At 42.1% G+C, this 8592-nt stretch overlaps 1 non-coding gene across 1 annotated transcript; it reads right to left on the bottom strand.

Moving 5' to 3' along the window:
* Positions 1 to 1234: 1234 nt before the first annotated feature.
* On the bottom strand, positions 1235 to 1350 carry LOC120405461. Its single transcript, XR_005598577.1, has one exon. It is a non-coding gene; the product is annotated as a U5 spliceosomal RNA (small nuclear RNA).
* Positions 1351 to 8592: the final 7242 nt, after the last annotated feature.

Here is an 8592-nt window from a genome sequence, read left to right as displayed (position 1 = left end):
ATGAAAATTGAGAAGGAAAATACATACAAAGAAGGAGTGGAATAATAAGATGGGCATATGTTTAGAACTATATCATGTACTGAGTAGGTTTTTGGCTCCTTAAGCAGTGTTTCTAATTCTGTTGTAAAGTATTATTGTACTCAAGGGCACTTAAGCATCCTAAAATGGTTTATTTTCCTTTTCAAAATGATAATCTATTAAACAAGAGGACAAAAAGTATTAATAACCTGAATCACTTAACAATAAAGGCACATCTGCAACTTGTTCCCAATGAGTCGTGGACAGAACTAGAGCTTTTCTACAACCCACACCAACAACCACCACCAGAATGAAGCCAGGCATTAAAAGTGAATGATACCAGCGGAACAGGACTGAACTGAATATTTGATTTTTTTCCTTTGGTGGGAAATATACCTGTGTCTTAGAGTGTGCATTTACATAGATCCCAGCAGCTTTGAAGCCGCTGCTGTTGTGTTGGGGTTCGGGGTTTTTATGTTTGTTTTTGTTTTTTCTTCTCCTTTTCTGTTGCAGCTCAAAATGAAGGAGGACCTGGAAAAATACAGAACAATGAAGAACAAAAGCTCTCCCTCCTGCTCTTTAAAAGGGCAACTTTCCTTTACAGAGACAAAAGAGTTCTCACCTCTTCAGCAATGACTTCTGTTCTACACTCTGAAAAGAAAACATCCCTCCCTGTCCCAGCTTCCCACTTTGGTCCAGCATTATCAGCTGTTGGATACTAATAAAATCAAATGTTATTCCTTATTTCCTTAGTCTTTCTATTTCTAGGACCTGTTGAACTGACTTTGTCTATGGGATTTGCCTTCTGCTCACAGGATCAGTAGCATGTTTGCAGTAATGACAGCCCACTGGGACTGAAAACACATGGCTGTCCCCACTAAAGTTATCTCTGACATGAGTGGGCATCAGCCTTGGGATGAGGTTGTGATGATCTAAGGTTTGTCATTTGGTTTATGAAAGGACCTATTGCCCCCACTGAAACTTGGACTTGTCAAGGTGGAAGGATTCAGCTTTACCTCCATTCATAGAATATCAGGGTGGAAAGGGACCTCAGGAGGTCATCTAGTCCAACCCCCTGCTTAAATCAAAGCAGGACTAATCCCCAAACAGATATTTACCCCAGATCCCTAAGTGGCCCCCTCAAGAATTGAACTCATAACTCTGGGTTTAGTAGGCCAATGCTCAAACCACTGAGCTATCCCTCCCCTCCAATAACAGCCTCACTGAAGTGAAGCCTCAAAACATCGGATAGAAACTCCGAAACGCTCCTCTCCACGGAAATCTTTAGTAAAAGGTGAAAGATTTACACGATCTGAACAGAAACCAGAGAAGCCATTTTTCTCACTGTAATGCTTCCTTGGAAAATACAGACCTAAATCTGTGCTCAGACATCATTGTCAAGGCAGGACATAGGACTTGGAACACTATACCTGTCCCCAGCATCCATTTCAGTCCATCATTCCCCATTTCTAACAAAATCCTTCAGATTTTTTATTTCAAAAATGTTTTGTTTTATGGCCACTGTTGGCTGATGTTTAGAACTTTCACATTCCCTAATCCTTCTCCCCTTCTTTTTTCTATTGGCCTCCTTCCTTCATTTTCAATTTGCTTGAAATGTAAGAATGTCATTTACTATTTATTATTATTATACTGCAGTAGTGCCTACATTAACTCTTTGTTATGTCATACATGTCCTCGAGCAAATTCACAAGACAATGAGGGAAAGGACTTTGTAGGTAAAATTATGTAATAGTAGGCAGTTGCTTTAAGGGACAAATCCTTTTATTTTTCTATCTTTATCTGTGACATGTATCAGGAAGCTCCATCTTACAGCATAGGCGCTGATTCAGGAAAGCCCATACACATGTTCTTCACTTTAAGCACCTGCTTAAATCCATCCCTATTCAGCAAAGCACTTAAACATACCCTTCATTTGGCTCCAAAGGGATTTAAACATGTGTTTGAGTGCTTTTCTGAATCTGGTCCATAGTTTCTAACTACATAATTGTTACTCACCGAACAGTGTTCCTGTACATTCTTTTTATTTATTCATTTGTATAAGTACTTACTGGAGGGAAAGTTCAGAGTATACAACACATTATTTGTTGCATCGTTGCTGTCTTCAGGTGTATTCCCTAAAACATATTCAGTCATAATCATTACTGCATAATTCAGAACCTGATGAATTATTCACTAGAGATTTATTACTTTACCAGTTTCTTGTTTTGTTTACTTGAATGTCATCCTTACACATTTCACACACTATATGGCACTACATGAAGGCTCCAATCCAGCAAACCCTTCTTCACATGAGTATTCCCGTTGACTGCAATGGGACTACTTATAGGGCTATAGATTACTTACATGACTAACAGTTTGTAGGAACACACTCCAGCATTAGGGCCTGTTCTGAAGCCCTTTCTCAGTGAAAATATCTATTTATGTCCTTGGATATTTTACTTGAGTAAAGGCTGCAGGATCAGGGCCCCTATATTGTAGAGCTGAGTGTGATTGTATATGTAGTTATTCTGATATGGAACAATTTTTTAAACTATTTTTCTATAACATATGGGAGATATGTATCTTGGCTACACTGCATTCTGACTTGACCCTGAGATACACAGAGCACCATTAATTCCTATTGTCTGAAATGGAAATTGAGGGTGTCCTGAGTACTGGCTCAGCATAAATCAGGCCCAACCATGTAATTATAACTAAAGTTGTGAGAAATTTGTCAGTTCCAGTTGGTAAGCACTAGTGGAAATCTTTTATTTGATTTCAGTTCCTATGTGCTCAATGCATAGATTTCACTTTGCCACACAGGTTCAAACAAACTAAAAAACTCAACGTGAAACTGTGTTTTGCATCAATCCCAGTTCATTTGAAAGGTTTGTGATCTTTAGTAAACCTTTTGATAAATCTTCAGTTGATTAATACTGAATTGAAACCGAAGGCCTGGTGATTTTTGTGCAGTTTTATAATGAAAGTTTCACACCGCTTTGTTTGTAATATTTATGGTGAGCTCCGAGAACTTTGTTTTAGAAACATAGACAGTATATATAAATGGTTATTCTAGTTGGTAGTAGGGTTTGTAGAATCATAAATGTGTTTACCTTTCACAGAGCAGATAGATGCTATCGTTTTCATTTTAAAATTATTATACTCTAAGGTATATATTTTTTTAACTTGAATTACATTAAAACCTATGAAAATTCTTGTGTAGATTTTGTCATTAATAAAATAGCTCTCTACAGTAGTACTAGTTAATACAAACCACAAACTTTTTTATTTATATAGTATTTTGAGTTAGATATATATTATGGTCTCCATTTAGTTCGAAATCTCTACAAATTGCTGTTTTTAATCTTGACTAACTACACAAAACTAATCAAAATTCAAAAAGATATTTCCATATTTCAGTAGCTGCTCTTTGGAAAGAGGACAAAATCAGTCTGAACTGTATTATGTTAAGTGATGAGTGGCATACTGTATAAAAACAATAGAAAATTCTCCAAATGGCTGCCTCAAATATCTTGATAACTAAATTCTACATTCAGACATTCTATGTCTCCTATGCCCTCTAGCTTCTAGAAGTTGTATTTTCCAGCTGCTCCATTTCTTAAATTTACCATACCTGTCTACAGCTACATAGTTTTAATTTCCAATTAACCATAACCTACAGTGAAATAAAGTAAAATAACATCCCCAGGCTTCTCAAGTATAAACTTGTCCCAAGACTGAAGTAAAGTGTTGGCAGAGCTTCCACACAGCCATGAAACTTTGGGGTTGGATTCTCATTTACACTAAGGCCCCCCTACACCATTCTGAAAATGTAAACGCATCTAAAAGTGGGCATAAATTACATTTACATCCACTTTAAGACCCCTTTACACTGCCAGAGTTCTGTAAAAAGGCCTGATTACTGAGAATCAGGCCTGTGAATTCCAGGAGTGGGTTATTTCCATCTCAAGAGATAACACAGATAAGACAGATACAGATGGCAAAAACCAAGGTGTGTCTTTATAAATCACACCTTTCTAGGCAATAATATGAGTTCTTTTGAGGTAGCACTTGCCCTGTGAAGCCTCCTCAGAGCAAACCATGCCTCTGATGGAACTTAGACCTCTTCAAGAAAGACCCTGTGTCCTATAGCGCACAGGAGAACAGCTCCTCCCTGAAGCCTTAAAGAGCTCCACTAGACTATAACCAGATCAGGATGTCTTGCTGTGGGGGCATGGTAGGTTACCCTTTCTCCTGATCATCTTGGGGAGTGCCCCAGCTATGGACGTATTTGTCCTGAAGAATTCCTAAGCAACTTTATGTAAAACATTTTCTGATGTGTAATAAGATCTTTGTATGTTGTAACATCTAAAAGATAGCTTTTTAAAATATATACTTAAAAAAAGGGGAAAAAATAAATCTAAAAATTCTTTGTTCAGAGGCAATTCAACCTAATGGTTACAGTAAATGGCAAGGAGTCAGGAGAACTTGGATCTATTCCTGACTGCCTCTGATTCACTGTGGCCTATTTCTCTATCTGTAAAATATGAGTAGTAATATTCACCTTTTAAAATTCTTAATTATCATTATTATAAGGTGGGGGCATTCCAACAATTTTGGCATTTGCAGAATAAGGTAATACTTTTAGCTCAGATTGGAAAAAAATATAGACACTACAGACATTTTGTCTGTTCTGTAAACCTCATTAAAGATAAGCAAAGAGCAGGGGCGGCTCTAGACCGCAGCGGCGCAAGCCGGCGCGGGGGCGGATTGGGGGCGGTGGAGCTCCCCGGCGCATGCATGCCTGCGGCAGGTCCCGGCCGGGGGGACGCCTGGAGCGGCGGCGCGCGGGCATGACTGCGGGTCCGGCGTCTTCGCGCCGGGTTGAGCTCGCTCAGGCAGCGACTGCGGCAGGTCCGCGTGTCCCGGGCCGGTGTGGACTGCCGCCAGCATGCCGCGGGCTCAACGAGAGGCCGCGAGAAGAAGAGGACCGGGACGGGAAAGGCGGCGGCGCGCTCGGCGCGCAGCTAGGCAGCCCGATTTCTAGAGCCGCCCCTGGCAAAGAGGTATCTTCACAAAATACCTCCCAAGCTGCAGAAAATTAAAATGTGTAGATTTATCAACTATGACCTTCGTGCAGAAATGGTCAGTGCTTAAAGTTTATGAAAATGATTTGACTACACAGTGAATATAGAATGACTATTTTAAATGCTTGTTTGTAGACCTTCATACGAACCAGAGATGCTTTTTGTTTGAAGTCCATTGCCCTGACATTTGATTTTTTTAAAAACATTTGATTTTAATTCTCAATCTATTTCTTTTGCCTTAAGAAAATATATCTTAAGGCTTCTACTTTGACACCCATAAATCCACATGAATGTTAAAGAAAGAATATATAGCCTAAGGGAAAACAGCCCTTAGCTAACTAATGGTACAAATTTTGCATGAGATATATTCTCCCCAAAAAAATATTTCAAAGCTGGAATGCTCCTCTCAGGTCTCTGGGGGAGAACTAATGAGTGAAAACCTTTGAGGGTACATCTACACTGGGATAAAAGACCCATGGCATGGCTGTGGCTAGTCCAGGTCAGCTGACGTGGGTTTGTGGAGCTTGGCCTGTGGAGATATTCAGGGTCAGGCTAGGGTTGCCAGGCATCTGTTTTTCGACAAAAATGCTTGGTTGAAAAGAGACCCTGGAGGCTCAGGGCCATTAAAAGTCCAGTTGGCTGCCCACAGCATGGCAGGCAGGGTGACTGCCTGGCTCAATGTGGCTCCCAGGAAGCTGCCAGCATATCCCTTTGGCTCCTAGGCATAGGGGTGGTCACTGGGATTCCACACGCTGCCCCCAACTCTGAACGCCAGCTCCGCAGCTCCCATTGGCCAGGAACTGCAGCCAATAGGAGCTGAAGGGGTGGTGTCTGCAGGCAGGGGCAGCGTGTGGAGCCACCGGGCCACCCCTGTGCCTAGGAGCCAGAGGGAGCTGTTGCCGCTTCCGGGAACCACCTCAGATAACTGCTGCCCAGAGCCTGCACTCCTCACCTCCTCCTGCACCCCAACCTCCTGCCCCAGCCCTGAGCCCCCTCCTGTACCCAAACTCCCTCCCTGAGCCTGCACCCCTACACCCCAACCCAATCCCAGCCCACACTGCTTCCCGCAGCTCCCATTGGCCGGGAACGGCAAACCGCGGCCACTGGGAGCTGCGGGCGGCCATGCCTGCGAACAGTCAATGTAAACAATGCCTCTCCAGTCATCAGGCTGACTACCAGGCCTACCTTGACTTGTTCGGACAAGTATGTCTGAGGGCGAAGCAAGAACAAGAACAAGGCACTGGTTCATGAGACCTCCGGAAGCCTCAATATTTGAACAATCCTCACTGAAGTGCTCTGGGAGGGAGACAAACAGGTCTGGGCTCAAGGGGTGATGTGGCCGGTAGGGCCCAAAGTGCAATGTTTTCTGCACAGAGTTGATGGACTTGCCCCTGCAGTGCCTGATTCTCAGTGACTGGCTGTGCAATCCATGCCTTCATGGTTTGGTTGTCTGTCTGGAGGCAGGTCACTTGTTCATGACACACCAGCCCTCCTTGAGGTAGGGGAAGCTCTGCTGGGTCCATACCCCACTGTTCCCCATTCAGAGGGATTGGTTTTCCTGTAGATCTGGATATAGGCAGTCATGACTAGTGGTCAGAGCAGTGGTGGTCAGGCTAGTGGTCAGAGCAGGGGTTAGGCGCCAGGAACCAGAGCTCAGAGACAGAGCTGGGAATCAAGCCAAAGGTCAGAGCCAGAGCCAGAAATCAAGCCAAGGGTCAGAGCTGAAGACAGTAGCCAGAGGTAGGGCATAAAAGCAGGGATATGGATCAAGGAAAGAGGGCAGGAATTAGGAACAAGGCAAGGCTCAGGAGCTAGGTAAGTAGGCAGGGTCTGATGTGTCAACCAACCAGGGATTCATCTATTTTCTCAGACAACGTCCTGTGCCGCCTTCTGCCTTAAATAGTGAGTCTGAGCCAATTGGAGAGGGCTAGATGTCTCCTCCAATTGGGAGCTTCATGGGCGGTACCTATGAGCAAGGGTCCATCAGCCTACAAAAGTCCCTACTGGTACCAGCAAGCTGCTGGATTGTGGCTGTGGTCTGAGAACTGCCTGAGGAGCTGCAAACCAATATTCAAGACCTGTGATCCCTTACAGCCAACCAAGGTTCAGAGTCCTTCCCAGGTAAGGAAATAATCATGTAATACATAATTTGGAAATAAAAGCTATATACTTTCTGAAATAGAATATTACAGTGCAGGAACATCTTCCCTAGTGAACTTTAAAAGGTGCAAGGGAAACATATAGACTAATTAAAAATAAAGGACAGGTTTTTTTGTTGAACTAGGGAAGAATGGACTGTATTTTATAACAATAATGAGAGGGTAAATATGCAGAATAAATATATAAATAAATACCCAAACCCTGTCACCAAAGACAAAATGGGCCTGATTTTTCAAAGCTATGAGCACCAGAACTCAGATTGAAACCACGGGAAGCTGTGAATGGTCAGCACCTTTGAAAATGAGGCACATAATGCATCCTCAACGTGTCTAGAAATCTTATGATGATATATCCATCTGGAGAGGAACAAAAATATTCTCAGATCTAAATTACCCAGCATGTTTTAAAAATTACCCACTTCATGCAGATATTCAATCAGTTAATTATACATGACAATGTTGAATTAAATAACCAATACCAAAATTTACTACTGTCCGTTAAAGGCTGCTTTTTGGCAAGGTTCTGTGACAGAAGCAATAGCATTAGCTCTGCTCATTTCTTACACAGCAGACTATGGAAGCTTTCAGGAAGATTAATTCAACTCTACCAGCAAAAGAGAAGAAAAGAGATTTAAATAACTGGACAGAGTTACTGTGTAAATCTACCTGAATTATTTTAAAATTATGTCTCGTTACTACATTTTCAGTGAAGTTGAATCCCAGGGCTTGGTCTTTCACAGCACAGGTGCAGACTGTCCCATGTATAAGAACAAGGTAAAAAGTGATAAGCATAACCAGGGACAGAAGGGAAACATGCCCTGTAATAATGAAAGTACTGTTTTACAGCCACCATTACCCTACCGGTAGAGGTCAAGTCAAAGAAGCAGCACATAATTAAGCACCATATTTGCATGCTGAGGATCACCATGTCTCCTCTGATATACTCATTCTCTGTCTTCACCCTGGTGCTTTTTCATTTTGTACTCTGGAGAGCCAGAGATTTACTCTGGCTTGTGGAAGCAGCCTGAGATTTATTCTGAGTCAGTGCAGAGGACTGTGCCTAGTGCACAGCATAACCTTTCTCGTGCCCACATGTTGCTTTGATTCACATTTGCACTGGAGATCAATACCACCACACAATGACGTACAAAACGAAGGCCCAAGAAGTCTGCAATAACAGTGAGATGGGTCGTGAGCAACTATACACGTCACCTCACAAAGGCTTTGGTTATGCAAATTTAAAATAACCATTTGTTAAAGAAAAACAGTTTTGACAGTTTGTTAAAACATTAGAACCAAAATGGTTTATATATCCTCTTCAACATTAA

The sequence above is a fragment of the Mauremys reevesii genome, linkage group 4, assembly GCF_016161935.1.
Source record: "Mauremys reevesii isolate NIE-2019 linkage group 4, ASM1616193v1, whole genome shotgun sequence".
NCBI lineage: Eukaryota > Metazoa > Chordata > Testudines > Geoemydidae > Mauremys > Mauremys reevesii.
This window is presented reverse-complemented; position numbering and strand designations above follow the sequence as displayed.